This window comes from Misgurnus anguillicaudatus, chromosome 17, assembly GCF_027580225.2.
Source record: "Misgurnus anguillicaudatus chromosome 17, ASM2758022v2, whole genome shotgun sequence".
Classification (NCBI taxonomy): Eukaryota; Metazoa; Chordata; class Actinopteri; order Cypriniformes; family Cobitidae; genus Misgurnus; species Misgurnus anguillicaudatus.
In genome coordinates, this window is record NC_073353.2 from 39,224,071 (window position 1) to 39,246,500 (window position 22,430).

The following is a 22,430-nucleotide window of genomic DNA, read 5'->3' on the forward strand; positions in this document are numbered from 1 at the left end:
GTGAATTGCTCTTCCTCCCCAGAGGAAAACCTTCAAATTTTGCTCAGACGTTTCTCCTAAAATTCTTTAGAAATAGAGACGGGACAAAACACAGATTAAGATTTGATGTGTCGTGTGAGAACTTTGAATTGAAATCTTTTGATCATCTGATGAGCACAGTTTAAAACATTTATAGAGATCTCAGAGTCGCAGGAGAAATATCTAAATAATAATTTATTTTAAGAGTCCACACTTTGGGGCAGTTTCCCGGACAGGGTTTAGATTAATCCAGAAATAGTCCTTAGTTTTATTAGGACATTTCAACCCAGTCTCATGGCAAGTCATGTTATAGTTAAGAAAATTTTGATTAATTTATTTGTGTTTGATGACACGATTTTCTGCTGTTTTTCGTGTCTCTGGAGACGAATGTCTTTTTTGGCCTTCCCAGCACGACTTTCTATCAATGGCTGTTCGTGTCTGTGGCACGACTTTCTTTATCGTGTCATTTTATATTTTGTTTTCTCGTTGTTTTCTAGTTGTTTTCAGGGTTTGGGTTAGAATCACTTTCTGCAACTTCCTAACCCAAACCCCAACTCCAGGCGAGAATAGTTTTAAAAGCGGACGAAAAACATGTAGAAACCAATGCATAAAATTACACCCTAACGCAAACCCCGAATCTAACCCTAACCCCAAGTGATTTAAAAATAGGAAAGAACAATGAGAAAAAAAATAAAATGACACGATAAAGAAAGTCGTGCCACAGACACGAACAGCCATTGATAGAAATTCATGCTGGGATGGACGAAAAAGACATTCGTCTCCAGAGACAGCGGAAAATCGTGTCATCAAACACGAATAGATTAATAAAAATTTTCGTTACTATAACAAGACTTGCCTTGAGGCTGTGATGGACATTTTTGTTGTTTTTACAAAAAAAAAAACAATACTGGTGTGCATCTTGAGACAAAACAACAGCACTGATATATGTTACGATGTAAGATGTTTTTAAATTCAGTATTTTAATCTGGGACTAGGATAAATCCCCTATGGGGTGGTTTTCCAGACAGGGATTATTTTAAGGCAGGACTAGGCCTTAGTTTAATTACAAAATATAACTAGTTTTAACAAACATGCCTTAATAAAAACATTACTTCTGTGCATTTTGAAGCAAAACAAAGGCCACTGATGTATTTTAAGATATGTCAGTGCATTTTTTTTTTAGGACTGTCCGAGAAACCGCCCCTATACGGTAAATGATTCAGTTAATCCCTGATGGATTAAGTTTTGACTTATATTTCTCATTCTCATTGAATGTCTTGTCTAATGTTACATAAATGTTTGCGATGATATTTTACACTGTCCAATAAAAACTATATGAATCCCATTTGTGATAATTATTCTGTGTAGCGGGTTGATGCCCACAAAGTACCCACGATTGGTTTCTGACAGCGTGTGAATTCACGTGGGGTTTTCGAAAACGAAAGCAATACAAAAGATGAAGGTTTCATGGAGCCTTTGTGGAATGGTCCTCAAAGCTCAAGATACAGAATGAGACTCGGGGTCAACGGCACAAAGACGAACCCAATCACCAGCTCGCTTCCCTCTTTGTTCGGAGCGATGACCCCATCCATTCCCCTCCTGTCTGTGGCCTTTAGTTTGGACTCTAAACACCCAGATGCCCAGAGCTTTTCTTTCAGGGAATAACTATGGACATCACTGTCTTTTTACTCCCTTTCTCACTTCATGAAGCCGCACTCAATGCGTCATTGTGTTCCTCAGAACGACCTGACATACACTTTGGTGGTCTCGGTCACTGTCTCCATTGGTGGCTGGAGTACTGCACGGATTACCTTTTGTGTGTTGTGAAAAAGTAAGAGAAGTCACTTATCTGAGCCCAGTGAAGCTGCTCGGTATAGAAATAAGAGACGAGCTTTTGAAACGGCCTTCTTTTACCTGAATCACAGGCAGACTTCTGCAAAGATAATACACAAACAAACACACAATACACAAGCAGAAATATTGAAATATTGTACAAATAGGCAGACAGCTGGATGATTAAACTTCAAATTTAAACACATCAGAAGATACTCAGTGTCCTGTTTCATGAGATTTATGATGGCCATACTGGTGTGTGCTGCCCCCTGTTGGCAATCTGCTGTAAGAGCTCTGCATAAAAAAAATTATATTTAATATTTTGTTGATTTTCGACAGCAGTGTTATTAAAGGAGGAAAATAAGAACTTGTCTTTAATTCCTCAGGCATCTTTCTGGATTAATGTAGGTGTGTCACACTGTAATTGTCTCTAATATTTCCTGAATTTCCTGATTTTATCCTGGAGCTAAACTCTGCTCACCACAAAGACAAATGTGATATGAAAAACAAAGTGTAACTTAAGTGCTTTGAAATGTAACGTGTATTCATTACTCATGCGATGGAATCCACGCACACCCTTTCTTATATAATCCAGATAATAATGAATCAATGTCAAATGTTTTATTAATCATATCTGAAGGTGGATTAGAGTTCATACCTTGATGTGGTAACATGCGTTTCTGAATGTGGTTTTATTGATTAGATCAAAAAACTTTTATTCACACCTGTGTTTAACACCTGATTTTATCATCTGAAATGAATGTTAGTAAATAAGTCATTTATTAAAATGTGTAAACGCAGTGCATCAAACATTGACCAGTTTTCTATTTACATTTTTATTATATTCAATAAAAACAACATAATGTATCAAATGTATAATTTCTGCAAATGAGTTTGGTTATGGTATACTGTTAGAAATGTTCTGTGTTTCTGTAGAAATAACAATATTACTGTCAGATGTTTTCCAGTAACTTACTGTAGATTTAAATTGATGTTATTTTCTAGAAAACAGTTTGATTAAAAAAATGAACATCAAACATTATCAAGTATTTACAGAATAAAATTATAAAATAACAGCATCATGCAAAGCATTCTGGGAAACAAAATCTGAAGGAAAAAAGGTTGATGAGAATTTCTGGTTCCAACTTTGCATGAGGCTGCTATTTTATAGTTTTATTTTGTAAAGATAAATATTTGTTCATGTTTAATGTTCATTTAATAAGTTACTGGGAAACAGCTGCAAAACTAAAGCAACATTTTTTACAGTGAACCTTCAGACTTGTGAGGCATAAATTAAAGTGACTGTGAAGGTAAATGTACTTAATAAATAACAATAATAAATAAAGTAATAAATAACATACAGTGTAATTAAAAGCAACATTACACTGTAAAAAAATGCTGTAGTTTGGCAGTAACTTACTGTAGATTTAAATAAATCTATTTTAATAAAACTACAATAACAACCTCATGCAAATCATTCTGGGAACCAAAATCTGAAGGATGCTTTACATGAGGGTGTTTTATTCTGTAAAGATAAAGACTTGTTAATGTATAAGGTTCATTTAACTTTGAACACACTTTTGGCAGTAAATAACATACATTTAAATCTACAGTAAGTTACTGGCAAACAGCTGACAATAATTCTGTCATTTATACAGTTTTTTTACAGTGAACCTTCAGACTTGTGAGGCATAAATTAAAGTAATGACTTTTTTGTGAAGGTAAAGGTACAGTAATAAATAACATACAATATTATTAAAAGCAACATTAAAATCACTGTAAAAATGCTGTAGTTTGGCAGTAACTTACTGTAGATTTAAATAATAAAATATTTTAATAAAACTACAATAACATGCGAAGCATTCTGGGAACCAGAAATCCTCATCAACTTTTTTTAGTTTTTTCCCTTCCGATTATGGTTTCCGGAATGCTTTGCATGAGGCTGTTATTTTAATTTTATTCTGTAAAGATAAAGACTTCACTGTAAAAAATTTGCTGTAATTATGCAGCTGGTTGCCAGTAACTTACTGTAGAAGATAAAGACTGAAAATGATTTATGTTCATTTAACTTTGAACAAGCAGTAAATAACATAAATGTAAAATCTACAGTAAGTTACTGGCAGCTAGTTGCCATACCCATTAATACTGTAATTTCTACAGATTTTTTTACAGTGTTTTTAATGTTTAATGCTCATTTAAACAGACTGTTGCCAGTAAATGAAATAAATGTAAATCTACAGTAAGTTACTGGCAAACAGCTGCAGTAATACAGTCATTTATACAGACATTTTTTACAGTGATGTTTTATACCAAAATAGTTATGTTAATTATGTAGTATTATCATGCTTAAAAATGAGAAAATAAACCTTAAGATCCAATTTCCAGCAGCGCAGCTCGACCTGAAGGCCACACAAGGGTGCCGCTCCATTGACACAACCCTGCTTTTGTCCTCATGTATACCAATGCAAAGTCTGTGACAGTGGAAGTAACCCTGGATTTAAAGGTCACGTCCGCACAAAAGAGAAACTCTCTGCATCGCTTGAGGGGCTTTTCATGACCTCACCGTTCTCGTGGATGTCACAGAAAGGATGCAGGCAAAACCAGCTTCTCTTTCAATACGCTAACTGACTGCTGAATACGACCCCGGAGAAACATAATATTGAGAGGCACGGGGCCGCTACGCTTAAAGGAATCCCCCACCGGCTCCGGTGCAAGGAAAATGTGTCGCCGCGAGACCTGAAACAAGGTATGAGAAGAGGGCCCGAATACAGATTGAAATTCTCACATCGAGAGGGCCTCCGCTCACAATGAAGGATGAAGCGGTTACGGCCTTTGTTAATTAATTTTCATTTGATTCTCTCTGACAACCATTGAAACAATGACCATTGGAAAGTGTTTCTCTGTGCAGGCCGTAACAATGGAGTTCGGTGGCATTTCTTAAAAAAGAGAGAGAATCTCGCTTCCTGGTAGAATTGACAAAGTCCTCCATAAAAGGCACCTGCGAGAGTTGAAAAGACTCAGAACTGAAGCACATAAAGCGTCCATGATTTCTATTGTGGCCATAAAGCACATTGTGTATGAACAATGTGCCGGCGTACATTGAGTACACAGGGGTAATTGGCTTTAATCTGGACTCTTTAGACCAGTCAGTTTGGATCAGCCAAAGCCTGATTGTTGCAAATCCTTTAACTTCATTTGACCGTCAGTGTTATAAAACACTGTATAAACATTCTGAGCTGTGGTAGAAATATAAAACATAAATAAAGATCAATATTTAATGCAAGAAAACATGACAAGCTAAGCACCTCATCGTGTGTTTGAATCAAATCTTGAACTGGCTGTTCTATTCTGTTCATAGATGAAAGAAATGGCTAAAATCTTTGACACATCTGTGACTCTGAATAAGGCTAAATTTGTTTTAGTTAGTTTAGACATCATCTGAACGTGTGTGCTTTAATCATGAGGAAACACATTTCCTTCACTTTTAGATAATGCAATCATTGTAAAAAATGTTTTTTTTTTTTAAAAGTACAGTCATATGTCCCTCTTCTTTTCTAAATCTTAAAGGGGCAATAAGTAGGATTTACCCCTATCTAGTGGTGAAATTGTATTTTGCATTTAAACGAACAGTGCTCTCTAGCACCTCGCCTTTCCAAATGCGTGTTGCAACTACGGTAGCCGTTATGTAATCACTGATCTCCTTGTCCATTGCAGCTGGTTCACGTGTTCTGAATGAAAACGCATTGTGTAAACGCGTTGGTAGGCTAGTGCTTTTTGTCCCTCTCTGCTATTATAGTTTATCAATACAGCGGAATGACATGTAAGCCTCCTTGGACTTACCGTTCAATGTTAGTAAAGAGGAGAAATTCTAAGCTTACAAAGAAAAGTCAGATCACTGGCAGAGGTCATTTGAGATCAACAAGGACATATTTAGGAATAAAGACATTGAATTTGATTAATAAAACACTTAAAATCCTACTTACTGTTCCTTTAAGATACTGCATTATGACCAGTGGCGGCCAGTAACTTATTTTCAGTGTCATGTGCTTTACTCGTCAGGTCAAAATATGTTTTTGTTGCGTCATGTAAACCATGTGGATCATGCATCTTGTCAAAATACGTGCCTGCTGCACATACGTCTAAAGGGTTTATGATAAAAGATACACTTACGAATACTCACAAGACACTATCTTCTGTCTTACCCCTTACCCCTACCCCTTAGTTTTGCACATTCATGTTTCATAATACCATGACAGTCAGGTCAGAAAATGACCATGAGTAAATGTTTTTTGCAAATATCACTACAGGCTTCATCACTGCTCTTTTCTCTGGTTTGGTTGAAATGTCTCACACATACACACACACACACACACACACACACACACACACACACACACACACACACACACACACACATGCATCTTCTTAACCTCTGATTATATGCCAGACATTCTGTAAAGTCATACATTGTTTTTATTCCTACACAGTAATACAGTAAAGCCAGTGACTCAAATTCAATACAGTGTTGTGGACATATCTGTCTGAATATGAACATAAATGTGATCAATATTTATGCTATAATCAAAAAAAATTAAATTTAAAATTATATGCTTGGACAACATTAGGAGAAATAAAAATAATTATTTTACTAAAAAAAGTGGCACTAACCCAGCCGTTGGGTTATTCATTAACATATGCTGGGTTGTTTCTACCCACACTGTAAAAAAATACTTATAATTTTTTGTTAAATCAACTCAGATTTACAAGTCATGTCAACAGAGATGAGTTGTCACAACTTAAAAAATATAGTTGAGAAAAGTCAAACCCTAACATTTTATAAGTTATAACAACTCACCTGCAGTCAAGATAATAGTAAGTTGAAATGACTTTTAAATCCAAGTTAATTCAACAAAAAAATTTAAGGCAGCAAAGAATTTTTTACAGTGCAAAATGGTCAAATATGAATATTTTCTGGGTTAATTTAACCCAACTGGGGTTTGTCGCTTTTTGATCATGGGCTGAAAATAATTCATGCAATATAAAAAAAATCCTTGTTGCACTTAAATTTGTACGTTTAATTCATTTGAAATTTTCTTGACTAGTGGGGACGAGGAGTTGCTATAAATTATAAAAATAAAGTTAAAATAACTTGAGATAATTCAACTTTATTTTTGTCATTTATAGCAACTTTTTGTTTACATTTTGTTCAAATTGTAATTTTTTAAGTTGACAAAATTTAAGTGCAACAAGGAATTTTACAGCGTGTATATATTTTTTAATATGAGGAGCGCCTTGTTTACAGTATATCTTGTATCCAGATACTCCTCAGGTAATGTGATCACATGTGATCAGGTGTGATAGGTCAACATTCATCTGGTAGTAACATGCGTCTCAAATGCATCAGATGTGATTTGAGGGATCCAATGCCAAATTATTTCCGAAGACATTTACACATACTTAGCGATATAAAGCTTAATACCAAATGTAAACAAGCAACCAAGTGTAAATTATACCTACGTACAATAAGTGTTTGAACAGAGCTTTAGTCGTTCATAAAACCCTGTAGCGAATCGTCTTCACGTTTATTATTTGTTCCTCAAAACAGTGACCACCCCTTTGGGCCACTTTTACAAAGTGTCTGTGTACACTGCTTTGAGGAAGTGTACCGTCAGATAATCCCACAATAATTATTTTCAGATTAGGAGAGTGGGGCCACAGATCAGGTTTATCCAGGCATGAAATGACCTCCCGAACAAGCCCACCTCACCTGAGCTGTTGCCACGGACCAGACGAATGCAATCCATGGCAACAGTGAAGACTAACGTCTATGGAGAAATCCTTGAGGATAAAAATCTGAGTCATTTTATTATTGTAAGCGCACAGACATCATTGTGGGTTACAGAGTCATACAAACATAAATAACACTGTATACACTGTATGACTATTAAAGGGGACAATTTATATCTATCTCTAAATTGAACACATTTGCAAGGTAAGCACAATTTGTTGCTTTATATAAACACAGAGTTTATTACCAATACATTTTACAAGCTGCAACTATTTACAATTGCTGGTTTAAAGTGAACTGTGTTTGTTTGTACTGCACATACTGTATCTGTAGATCAAACACTCCCCAAAACCCACAAGGGTTCATCTATCTGTGCTAATAATAGAAAGTCCTCGCAGAACAATACATCAGACCTGTTTGAAAACGTTGGACATTTACATTAGAGGTACACTTTGTTATGTACTCATTATAATAATACCTGGTGTACAAGTTACACAAAGAGCAATATTAAATAGAGAGCCATATCTAAATTAAACAATAAATCATTATGTGGTTGGTAGGCAGGCATTCATATTAACAAAGTCTTCCTCCGGGAACTCTTTTCTTTGAGAACAAGGGCTCATACCTGTTTTCATGCCATCAATGATGTTAATTGACTTGCTTTCATTTACCCCAGATGTTCATTATTCTGCTTTTGTCTCTGCAGGTGTTTTTGTCGCTCCCTTTGGAAAGATTATCCTATAAAGTCTGAACCTTTGGGACCGGGATGAATTGCTGAGATTAACCTGGAGAATCCATTGCTTTCAAAGTAGTATTATCAGTCATACAATCTATTACATTATTATTATTGTCTGTCTATCTTTACCTTTCACTTTTAAGAAGATCTTACTTCAACAGTCTGTTTTTCTCATTTCTAATATCTATCTGTAGCTGACTGGGTTTAAGTAGAGGAACATCACTCATTTCTTTAGTGATATTATCTCCATCCTATTCCATAAACACAGCACCATTGGTACACTTTAAAAAATAAAGCTGCTTCACTTTGCCGCAGAAGAACCATTTTTGACTAAATGGTTACATGAAGAATCTTTAACTCTTTCTCTGCCAATGACAAGTTATTTCGTCAATTAAGAGACTATATTTCCCGGCCAACGACGCTTTCCTGACTAGTTTTTATGGTAATCTGTAATTTCGCAATTATCCACTAGATGGAAGTTGTCACAACTTATAAAATATAGTTGAGAAAAGTCAACTTAATTTTATAAGTTATAACAACTCACCTGCAGTTATAACAACTCATCTCTAGTCAAGATAAATAACAGTAAGTGGAAATTACATCCAAGTTAATTCAACAAAAAATTTAAAGCAGCAAAGAATTTTTTACAGTGCAAAATGGTTGCTATAAATTATAAAAATAAAGTTAAAATAACTTGAGATAATTCAATTATCTCCATCCTATTCCATAAACACAGCACCATTGGTACACTTTAAAAAATAAAGCTGCTTCACTTTGCTGTAGAAGAACCATTTTTGACTGAATGGTTACATGAAGAATCTTTAACTCTTTCTCTGCCATTGACAAGTTATTTAGTCAATTAAGAGACTATTATTTCCCGGCCAACGACGCTTTCCTGACAAGTTTTTAATGTAATCTGTATTTCCGCCATTATCCACTAGATGACCCAATTTATAAAACCGAAGCAAAAACTAATTTTTCAACATTTAAAACTCTGTGTATGTTTGATAATCACAATGAATTTGATCTTTAACAAAATTCCTTTACAAAAATGCAATTATTTCAGCTTTTTGCTCAAAATTTGGTAATCTGGAAGAATTATAAAAAGGTTATAAAAAGAGAACTAATGAAGATATTATTATTAACGTTTTGTTTGTTTGTTTGTTTGTTTATAAACGGAGGGTCTGTTCTTTCATTTGATATATTTGTATGTTTATTTATATAAATTTCCTGGAAGGCATTCTGTAAAACTTTTGTAAAATCACAAAAATTGCTGGCAGGCAACTTGACAAAAAAGGCTGGTGGAGAATGAGTTATAAAAAAAATTACTTTTATATGTTGTTTAAACGTAATTGTGTGTCACATGTGTGTGAACACAACTACCCTGTAATGATAAAAATCTGCTGCTGGGACAAGCTGTTGCCGTTTCTTAAGCAAATTGACATCACTTTGCGCAGGCCCCATCCACAACCACCAAAAGACCACTTTTCACACTTGAAAACGTTAACCCAAGGTTATTCTAAACCCCGGATTAACAGAATCCTGAAAAGAAATCTGTTAAGAGATAACCCTGGGTATTCATAATCCAACATTTTATACTGCATTCAAAGCAGGGTTTAATAACACAAGGTTCATTTCAGGGATAACCCTGCTTCTAAGTTGCAAGTGTCAAATGCTCTTTAAACTAGGGTTAAAAGCAGGTTTAAGATGAAGATATCCTGGGGTAAGCGCAGTGTGAAATGCCTTTTAGATCATAATTTCTATTTTAAATCTTTACTTAATTCATTATTGCATGTTCGTTATGGTTAAATTAAAACTGTGCATGTTGCAGCACCTAGAGGTGAGACCGACCAACTGCTCAGTCCACATCTTACCCCTCAATTTCAAAATGCATAGAAAAGAATAGCCACCATTATAAATAATCTAAACCAGGGATAGGCAACATGACAATGTCCTGCTGATTTTAGCTCCAAGGTGTTCACGGGTCCACTTAGATCCAAAAACCTGAGGTCCGATTGGAAACCCAATAGGGTTTGAGTCTACAAGTTTCAAATGTGCCCCGGACACGGGTTGGGTACAATAATAGCGGCATCGGGTCTCGGGTAATTTAAAATGAATGTGTTTTTGCTAAACGGCCCCGAGAAGACCCAAACTCTCTCGCGTATGTGCGTCAATGTCCTTTTCAAACATCTCATCTGTTTGCTAAGAGCGCTTGCGACATTGTGTGGCTGGCAGTAGGTTAATTTTCATTAAGACAGACAATTTTAAATGTAAATTTTAGCGGTTACCTTGGTGTCGTCGACAGATGACAAAGTAAAACAAATTGTGCAGCTCTCCAAATTGGTTACGAGGCCACCGAAGTTTCTTTCTGCGTGTGGGTCTGCAGAATGCACCCACGTCAGTGCCATTTACATTCGGGTCCAGTCGGGTTAAAAAAATTGCCACTAGTTCGGATCAGACTCAGGTCATATTTTCTCGGGTTTGTCTCGGGGCGGGTCTTTCTTTTAAAAAAATGTATGCACGTATGGTTCGGGTATAAAGTGATTCAGGTCATTTCGGGTCGGGTACATTTCTTTGGACACGAGAAGACCTCTAGCTCCAACCCTGATAAAACCTTGCCTACCTGTAGTTTTTCAGGTGACTCTTTAGACCTAAATTAGCTCTTTCATGTGTGCTTGATTAAATCTGGAGCTAAACTCTGCAGGACATTGGCACTCCAGGACCCCTGCTCTATACAGTATTTGGACCTGACACTTCACAGGCAATCTGGGGACACCTGAGACTAATATTACATTGTGATAAATTGCCACAACACTCTTCTTCAGATTACTAAATGAAAGAAGCGTTTTTTCTATGCCATCGCTGTACTGAGACCACCAGTGGATATTTGCACTACTTTTGTGCTTGGCACTGTAAGAAACCAAACATGTTGTTCAAAACCCCTGGCACTAAGTCATGAACTGAACCTCCTCACAAATGCAATAAACAGAGACCAGCAGGGTTTGTTCACTACAGGACGTGTGGCGAATTATACTTCCCTGTTGTAATCTAGATAACAGAACTTCTGTATGTGTTTTCAGCACAGAGGAGATCACAGATCTGCACCTCCTTCTACCTTTCCCTTACAGCTTTAATATATTATTACATCTCTTTGTCACAGATTTATAGCATCACACTTACACCTCAAAGCTCAATTTAGACAAACGTTTGTTCACTTTACCAGCCCATGAGGGGTCTGAGGTTAATCTGCAATGTTACAGCTTGATGCTCTCCCTGCACCTGCTGTTAAAGCAATACACCCAGAAATGAAATCTCACCTATACGCTGAATCTCATATTGTCTGTGGGACACGAAGGGATTGTTGTTGCATGTTTGTAGATTCTCTTCTTCTGTAAAAAACAACATGACAATTTCATTACACGTTATGTGTAATTATTCTCTTAAGATCCATTGTTAGAGTTATTCAGAGATCAGACTGTAGTGTTGCACAATTAATAATGTTTGATTTTCAATTACAAAAACAAGATAATCGAGGTAAAACAATTATTGTGCAATTAAAATATAAATATTGTGCCACTTCTGAAGGCACCACTGCTTTGACATGTGTAGCCTGTTGCAACACTTCACAGTTCATAAAAAGGTTAAATAAATGCATGTTTTTAAATTCGCAGAGTAATCGTGTTAAATAATCAAATTATGATTCAGCACATAATCGAGCAGCACTACTGTAGTGTTTATTTGTTAAACCTTCAAATACAAAGTTAAATGGCTATATATACTTAAAAAATGCACCAAAAGTTCAATTGAACAGAATAATCACTTAAATAGTTTAAACGAAAGTCATGTTCAAAACAGTATTAAAGCAATTACAGGTTAATAACTCAAACTGAGCAGACATGCCAAACCTGTCAAGAAGGTGCGTGACAATAAGACAGATATAAATATATTTATACAGACAGTAGCTTTAGACTACGACGCGATATGATGATATAAGCACACCTGTCTTACTGTGAATTTGAGTTTGTGTGCAGAAGGAGGGGTTAGACATATTTCTATAAAAGACAACAACACATTATATTTGTTTTGGTTGCTACTGTTGCTCGGTTCTATAAAGAGACCAAAAGTGTGCACACAACTCTCTCAACTCTCTCTCTCTCTCTCTCTCTCTCTCTCTCTCTCTCTCTCTCTCTCTCTCTCTCTCTCTCTCTCTCAAATGCTGATTGGATGATGAACATTCAAAGCTGTTGCACATGTGACTGCACATACTTTATAATAAATATAAATGCATTCTTGCTCAATGTGACAGCCTACAGCAGGGCTAGTCAACTGGCGGCCCACGGGCCAAATGCGGCCCGCCGGTCATCTTTGTCTGATTTATAATCAGCGTGGTTACTTTGACCTTTCCACTGTACATGACAAACGATAGCAATAAGAGGAGAGTCAAAAAGGGGCTGTGTGGTGTGCCAACCATCTGCGAGTGCGTTATTATCGGATCCAAATCGAGCTTTGGATGCATAAAAAAATGGTGCGACTACACTGCATGTGACACACCGACCGCAAGTGATGTATTTCAGTGTGTGGAAGGTGAAAATTATTAATCCTTTTTTGTTTAACTTTATCAGTAACACTTTAGGGCCTGTTTACTCGAGAACACTCGAGGGTAAAAACGTAAAAATATTTTACACAGATTTACACAGCGACGGCGTTTTGGGGACTTAAAAACGCAAAAAAGTTAAACCACCTCCAGAGTGGAAATCTTAAAAACGATCTACCGTCGCGTTCTCGTCTAAAGAGTAAAAACGCTAAAGTCTGCTCACGGTGGCTCCCGTCATGTACGCATTTACGTCACAGGCATGCGCCAGTTCAGGAAAATAACAAACATGTCGGATTATTTCCATACGTCGAACCTTCAAGTTGCCATAGCAGCTCTGAAAAATATACAAGAGTCTTTCGAGCAGTTGTACGAAATACAGCTAGTATTACTGATCAGAGAAGGCACATTAATTACCTCAGTAAACCAGACGGCTTTGGACGAGACCTGGGAGAACCAGGAAAAAGGTTTTACGCAGGCACACGGCTTGGTGTTGTTTTTTGTCGGTGCTTCACATTGCCACCTAGCCGCCTGGAGTGCATACTACATCAAATATCACACACTTTTGCGTCACCATATGCACGTAGATTTCCCCCTCAAAACGCTTGTATAAACACGAAATAAAAAGTGATAACACAATGCCACTTTTGCGTTTTCTTTTCAGATCGTTTCCATGTAAACGTAGCCTTAATCCAACGACAATGGATTACTAATAAGTAAATGATGAACTATAAATATTTCCATAGATAAAAGGCTCTTCCACTGAAATGAGCTTCTTTCCCATGTTGACATGGATTTACAATTACATTACGACTGCCACTAGGGGGCGAACTTCGACAGTCGAGTCAGAATGTAGTGTACAATGTAAAGAAGGTTTAGCACATATATCTTTAAAATATTAAAAAAGAAAACATGAAGTGCAACTTTAGTCATTAGGAGAAAACTGGCTATATGTTGTAAATACTTGAAATATAACAATTTAAGAAAGTTATAAACAAAAAAGCTCTGCATTACAGAAAAAAACTAAACAAAAATACATGTGTTGATTATTTACACATGCGCTTTTTTGTGCAATGTTATTGGACTATGGTAATTGTTGTTAAATATATCATTCTGATTATCAAGGTAAAAAACAAGTTAACATTAGTACATCGGTAAGGTATCTGGTCATATTTCTGATTGTGACGTTTCTGTGAAGCACTATTTAGGCACAGGTATGTAAACATTTGGTACTAATATGCACTCCCTATGTACAAAGGTGTACTTTTTGAAAGGGTACCACCCCAATGACCATTCCTTTTATAACTTTTTCTAAAATGTACAGGGATTTTTTTTTAAATAGGAAGATGGCAGAAAAGCATGCACAAGTATATAATGTCATAATAAACAAAACCTACAATCGGCTCGACTCAAGAGTTGTGTACTGATGTTGCAGGATGGATTTTAGTTTTCATTGCATGTTATTGCAAATTTGGCTCAGAAAAGTGAAATTAGGTCATATAATTTGTTTTCAGCTTCAATATTTGGTTATCTACGTTTTAACGTAACTACCATGGGTCAGTAAATGACAACTTTGCATGTATTGATCTGTCGGGTCCATCGTGTGCATAGCTCACAAGATCATTCAGGCAGAACATTTACAAATAAAAGATTGAGATGAAGCATTCAGATGAATTGTTCTTGTTTGCATTATAACTAGACTAACTAATCCCACGCAAGCCACATCAGCTATTCAACACCCAGAAATTAAATTTGTTGTATTATTGTGTACTTATTATGAGTCACTTAAAGGGATGGTTCATCGTATCAAAACCCTGTGAGATACGATTGTGTGAGCAGGAGATTACGGTAAAGCCTTGTAAAAATACAAGAAAGGCACTTGACTATTGATTTAATATTTGAGGGCCTCAAGTCAACAGTCCGATTCAGGCAGAAAAATTTGGCGAACTCTGTTATCATAATCTCAATCAATAGTTTTTCCCGATGAAGGACAAACGTGTACATATTGACACTAGCAGTGTTTATCGAGATAAGCTTTTACGGTATCTCCCTGGGGTTCGGCAGCCCTCTGATGAGGTTGTCGAGTCTGATGTTTGTGCAGTGAAGAGATCATATCTACTGACCTAATCCAAACGGCTATAGCATTAACAGAATAATACACCAATCAAAGACCTCTGATACTGTGTACAATAAAAGTCTTAACTCAATTCATCCAGCTCCGAAACGCAAACTCGTAACCGTAGCCAAGCTCTCCGTCAAACCGCGCTCATTCATCATGTGCAAAAGTGTTGAAGTATATTGTTAATATATCGCTTGAACTGTGAAATATGAATGTCACTTGAATTTGTCTAGCAAATACTTACTAGCTGCGTGTCTGTGGACACAAGCTTTTCTCAATAGCACTCCTGAATAAACTTACAACATGATATGATCTTAAGTACAAACAATAAGCGAAAACCTTTTTTACCAACGTCAAATGTCTAATAGGATATGTTTTAAAACAACAACCTCGTATTTGTTGTTGGTTTACATATTTCAGAGTTTGTTTAAAGCATTCATGGTTAAAAAAACAACGGCATTGAAATGCTGGTCCTAAATCCCTGGATTTGTTCTGAGGCAACTCATAGAGATTGAGGAGGCACAACGGACAGACAGACTGTAAAATAACTGTAAAAAATATTCATTTTTGGGAAATCAAGATATATGTTATGTAACTTTAATTTAACAAATAAAGTTAAACAATTTCAACTTGTTTTTATAAGTTATGACAACTTATCACAAGCCAAAACTTGAAATAGTAAGTTGAATTGACTTGCAAAACCAAATAACTTCATGCTGCATATAAAAAAGTCATCTTAAAGAGTGGCGCTCATGACTGCTCATCCGAGGGGCGCAAATTCAAAATATGTGTTTGTTGCGTCATGTGAACATGTCCATCACGTGTTTTGTCAAAATAAGTGCCTGCTGCACACGCGTCAAAACCGTTTATGATAAAAGAGACGCTCACGTTCACAAAATACACACAAGACACTAAAGGGGGTCGCACATCGGACGCGCAGAGCCGTTCTAAAAAAATCGAACACATTGTTTTCTATGAGTATACGCAGACCGGCGCCGACAGGTGGCCCAGCTACGACTCAGGAAGTTGCTCAAATCCCTGTCGCGCCACTCACATAGTTTAACATTAAATAACATCATATTTGTCCCATATCGTTAGTGATTAACACTGGCTGCTAACGTATATTTTGCATTTTGACGAAGACGCTATCTGACTAAGCTCATGCTATTTAAAGGGGCAATGGCACAAGACTTTTTTAAGATGTCAAATAAATCTTTGGTGTCCCCAGAGCACATATGTAAAGCCTTAGCTCAAAATATCATGTAAATAATTTATTATAGCATGTTAAAATTGCCACTTTGTAGGTGTGTGCAAAAAAATGTGCTGTTTTGGGTGTGTCCTTTAAAATGCAAATGAGCTGATGAAATTTAAACACTGATCACATGATGGGGGTTTGTTGCAATTAAAATTCAATTGTGCTTTTCTCTGCACTAAATGGCAGTGCTGTGGTTGGACAGTGTAGATTAAGGGGTGGTATTATTACTGTATAATAAGAACTCCTTATGACATCATAAGGAGAGCCAAATTTCAACGACCTATTTTTTCACGGGCTTGCAGAGAATGGCTCACCACAACTAAGTAACTGGGTTGATCTTTTCCACATTTTCTAGGTTGATAGAAGTCCTGGGGACCTAGTCATAGCACTTAAAGCTGCGATCTGCAACTATTTTGATCATATTTTTGTATCATATTCACTGAAACCAACATGCTCCGATAGAACAACATAAATTAGACTGTTTAAGAAAAAACCCGCGCTTCTAGCTCCACCTAGAGCCTGTTATTTGTTTTGCAAAAATCCACCGCTCCCGGTTCATTTGGTCCAATCAGCGCAGGGCTGTGTAAAATCTGCCTGTCAATCACAATACCTGCACGCGCCACAGATCATTTGGAAACTGCTCGATCCTCCAGAGTTGCCGACGGCAGCTTTAAACATGGATAAAAGTCAGATTTTCATGCCATGGCCCCTTTAATGTGCACTTCCGGTGTACGATACCTCAGAGTTGTCCTAGCCGCGAGTTGACGTGGCGCTGAGCTGCGCATCCGGTGTGCGACCCCCTTAAGATAACAGTAAACTCTGATTACGCATAAGATTATGTGAGTATCTGGCAAACGCGAGCGTTTCTTTTATCATAAACCCTTTAGACACGTCTGCAGCAGGCACTTATTTTGACAAGACACGTGATGCACACAGGATCTCTCGACATGCAGAACGCATATTTTGAATTGATGAACCACACACATGACGGGCTACATACATGCATGTTGTGACAAACTTTGCATCGAGCGCCCTCGAAAAAGAAGTCACCGGCCGCCACTGGTCTTCAACATTATTTCAACTACTTCATTTGCATGTATCAGGGTTGTGTGCCATTTCCAAAGTGAAGTATAGTTTAAATTAACATTCCCCTCTGAATTAGACTAAAACAAAACAAAACTGTAATGGTAGTTTGTAATGTAAAACAAGTGAAAAAGTTGTTTCAACTTAAAAATTGCTTTAATTGGTAACACCTAAAAAAATTGTTTATTCAACTTGCATTACTAAAATAAAATTTGAAGTTGAAAAAAATTTTATTTAGTAGGTATTACCAATTGTAGAAATATTTTAAGTTAATCCACACTATAAAAAATTCTGTAGATCTGACTGTATTACTGTAGCTGTTTGCCAGTAACTTAGATTTATATTGATGTTATTTACTGGCAACAGTTTGATGAAAGATAAATTAAGATTAAACATTAAAGAGCCAGTAACATGCAAATTTTAGGCGTCCTGGACAACAGGTTTAAAGCATGCAAGGTCAAAAAACACTGTCATTTTCTCAAAATATAAATTTAATATTACCCCATTTCTCAGAGATCCCCAAACTAAAATAACAGCCTCATGCAAAGCATTCTGGAAACCAAAATCTGAAGGAAAAATAAAAGGTTGAAGAGTATTTATGGTTCCCACACTGTAAAAAATACTTTGCTGCCTTACATTTTTTTGTTAAATCAACTCAGATTTACAAGTCAAAAGAGATGAGTTGTCACAACTTATAAAATATAGTTGAGAAAAGTCAAGTTAATTTTATAAGTTATAACAACTCACCTGTAGTTATAACAACTCATTTCTAGTCAAGATAAATAATAGTAAGTTAAAATTACTTGTAAATCCAAGTTGATTCAACAAAAAATGTTAAGGCAGCAAAGTATTTTTTACAGTGCAGAACGCTTTGAATGAGGCTGTTATTTTTTGATTCTGTAAAGATAAAGATATGATAATGTTTAATGTTTATTTAACTTTAAACAAACTGTTGCCAGTAAATAACGACACTTGAAATCTACAGTAAGTTACTGGCAAACAGATGCATAACTACAGCAATTTTTTTTACAGTGCAACTTTTACTTTTTACATGAATGAAAATCCCAAAATCCACTAAATGATGGTGTTGGGGTGATTGCTACACAGATTACATGTAAAATAAATATTCAGTGCAAGAATTATATAAGAGAAGTCAGTCCTGGCCCAAACCTCTGAACACTCACAACAAACATGTGACCCGGTACTACAAAAAACAGGACTGAAATATGAATGACCAATCTTTAGCTGTTTTGTAAAGTCAATACAACTTAAACTTTTCTTATTGGAAATATTAGCTATCACAAATTTGTTGCCAACTGTTAGGAAATCAAAGTAGACAATTGGTTCTTGTAATTATAAGCTAATTCTGTAATGAAGTGTCAATACTTATTTTTAATGTTGTCAGTACATGTCTTTGTATAAACGGGGCTTATTTTGGGATTTTGTCTGTAACAATGCAGTTGTGTGTGAATATTTACAATTTTTCTCTTCGCCTCTCTGAATTTACATTTACATATTTGGCAGACATTTTTTTATTAGCATGTGTGTTCCCTGGGTTTAACCCATGACTTTTGTGCCGCTAACGCAATGCTCTACACACACCTCCTTGTTGTTTCCAAATATAAATTGTTGTAAAGGGTAAACTGTCATGTTAGTTTATATAAACTCACCACATTTAATGCATATCACTGTAAATACAACCCAAACCTGACATGCATCATCATGCCTAACAGTGTATTGGTAAGGAATACAGAGGTACAATTGCGCCATCTTGTGGTCACAGTGACCTAAGAAGATTTAGGAAAGTTCTGTATGGAGTTTATCACTGATGCACTGTACATAAACAACCAAAAAACAAAACACTACATAGTGAAACAGAAGGATTTGTTTAATTTTGAGAATAAGCTCATAAGATCTGTTGCATTATTTAAAGGAATTAACAGCATAGGAATGAAAGCGTTGTCATCAATTACTCACCCTTCAGTACTCCCTGTGGAACATAAGGATGACTATTACTAAAATAAAATAAAATAACAGGAAGTAGCAAAGACACTTAAGTGAACTGAGTCAGACTATAAAACTTTCTCTGTCTTCTGTTTATATGGCTTATCCAAAATGACAAGCAAACAAACTTTAAATTCAACTAGAGGACAATAAAACTTTGGCCATAAGATCCTTTAGCAGAAGAAAGAGAGAAATAGGAAGACTGGGTCAAGTGATCAGATCAAACCATATTGACATAAAACTAGATTTGACTTTATATTGAATTTATTTTATTAAGAAATGTTTTTTATCCATTAAATTTGAGGTCAGAACTAGTAGTCGTTATATAACATTTATTAGCAGTGTTCGAATAATGTCAAAGATTATGGGGGTCCCCTAGCTAAGACCAATACTAAATTGTCCCAATTTTGCAATAAACAAATCCAAAAGATTTCTGTCTGAAATAAATGTAAACTCTCAAGTGCGCCTCACGTTGTTTTTTGGAGGAATTGACAGAATGTTAGATTTAAAATAATTCTTCTCAATGCTTATAGGAGGTCTGGGACCACCCCAGCCCCAGTTTATTAGTCATACTTCAGTTTGTCACAGCAATGGTTTTAAATGATGTTACTGTATATTTTCTATCATCCACACTTTTAGATTTTTTATAGTTTTGGACAAAAATTCTACTATGTTTAGTGTCATGATTTGCACTTACAGTACACATGCTAATGCATACAGACATATCCACCCGCTCCTTGATTTTTGAACCAAAGCAGTCTCATTAGATATGCAGTTTTGATTCTCTTATCAATGTGAGGTCACATTGATAAAGCCCCACCCACTTACAGTCCTGCATCGTCATAGTTTCCACCCTCAGCGAGTTGTACTCTGTCCTGTATTCATATCAGATCTATTTGAACTGAAAGCGCTCACTGTCTGTTGGACATCTGTAAAAAGACAGAAATATATAGACAGAAATGCATTCGTTCAAGCTGATACAGGGCTACCATGCAATCAGAAAAAAACAAGGATTTGTTGTTTCTGGTTACATTTCGTTAACCCTTGACGAAATCACTCGCCTTGCATCAAAAACAATGAGAGCTGATGTTGGGGACAAATTTGTGCTAAATTATGATTTATTCAGTCAAAAACTCTCCAACTGCTTTGCAACCAGAATCTTTAGCTTACATGAATGACTAAGTACTAGCTTCCTAAAATTAATGAAATGAGTAGATGTATTACATTATTATTGCCCTATCAAGGCATTAAATATCCAACAACACAAAACACCATTTATAAGCTGAAATGTGTAGCACACTATATCTCTCACACACACACAGAGCTTGTACACTCAAGGCAAGTTCTTCAATACTGTATGTGTACTGTACAGTACACCCAGGTTAAAAGTATGCTACACTTCCATAATGTAAAGTGCTCTGTTTTCATGTACTAATTTTGTACTTAATATAGCCTACTAAAAATTATTTTAAAACTTATTAAGGCACCACTTCGTCCCCTTGGAATTATATGGTTTTATCTGACATTTTTGTCAAAATTGAGTTATCCACATATTCTTAATATGAAATTATTCGTTCATATTTTATTATTATGTAACATTATTACATTATAACATTATTACATTATGTGATGTTTTTTTTAAGTTGTGTGCATTTTGGGAATTTTTATAGAAAAAACAAAAAGGTTCTATCTACAAAGTCCAACTCTAACTTGGCTCTATAAGGTTCTATCTGCGTGAGCGCTTCGAATGCACAGAAGATGACCAATCAGGATCAACTTCATATGTGGAAACTTAACTTGTATTACTACACAAAGCTGTGTTTTGTGCACAAAGGTAATGTCAGGTAGGGGAGGAAATGATGTTGCAAGTGCACTAATGAAAATATTAGAACGCGTTGTACGTGATCATCCACATGCCACAGAGATGATAACATGGAACTAAATAAAATGTTAAAAGCACATTTTAGTTCATATTCATGGGATCTCAAAGTAGTACAGATAAGTACATTTAGACGTTCGTAAGATTATCTTAGAAGTACTAAGGAAGAATTTTTAATATAGTAAGTAATTACATAATTAGTGTGCAAATATAGAGCAGTTTAAGTAGATTATGACAGTATGGGTGAGCAGGGCACAAACTAACACAGGGTTATATTTATACAAGGCCGAGCAATCTGTGCTTTTGGTCTTTTTCTCTTACTGTCAGAAGATCTCATGTGAATGTTACCTAAAACATAACAGCATTTTAAAAACATGTCAGCAACTCACAGTAACTGATAGCTGGGATTGAAATCATTTTACCAAAGCGTGGTTAGTTGTCACACACTGTTACAATGAAGCCTCAGGTATACAATGATAATGAAAACAATGTAAATACTATTCATCAAAATAATAACTGTTATTATAATATCAGGGGAAATAACTCACTATTATAATTTTTTTTGTTTTTAATCTATTTCTATGCATTGATGAAGGATGCTGGATGGATGAATGTGTGGGTATCTATCTATTATAGGCAGATATATAAACAATATCCACCTTTAGTATATAGACAGAATTTGGTTGAATTATTTGTGTTTAAACTAAATGTTCTAGCAGGTGTAACAACAAACCCTCTGTTTGTTACAATGAACCCCACCTATAGGGTAACGTTTGCACTCCTGTCACTTTCAGTGTAATTGTACGATAACGGTAGATCCCACAAACAAACTTTAAGTGTTAATTTTTAGCAGAGATGTGTTAGTGTATTGTGTAAAAAAGTATTCCTTTAACTTAAAAAAATGTTTAAATGATAGAACTGTTAGGTTGTGCCCCATTCTCACCTGGGTGTAGATAGAGCACCGTCGGGGCTGTTTGGGGGCAAATTTCATTTTAATTTTGATACATTTGTATTTTTTAAATATATAAAACAAATTTATTTAGATGAATTTGTCTGTCTTTAATCAGACTTACGTGATATTTATAATATATTTTTTATTACTATTATCATTATAAACATGCTTA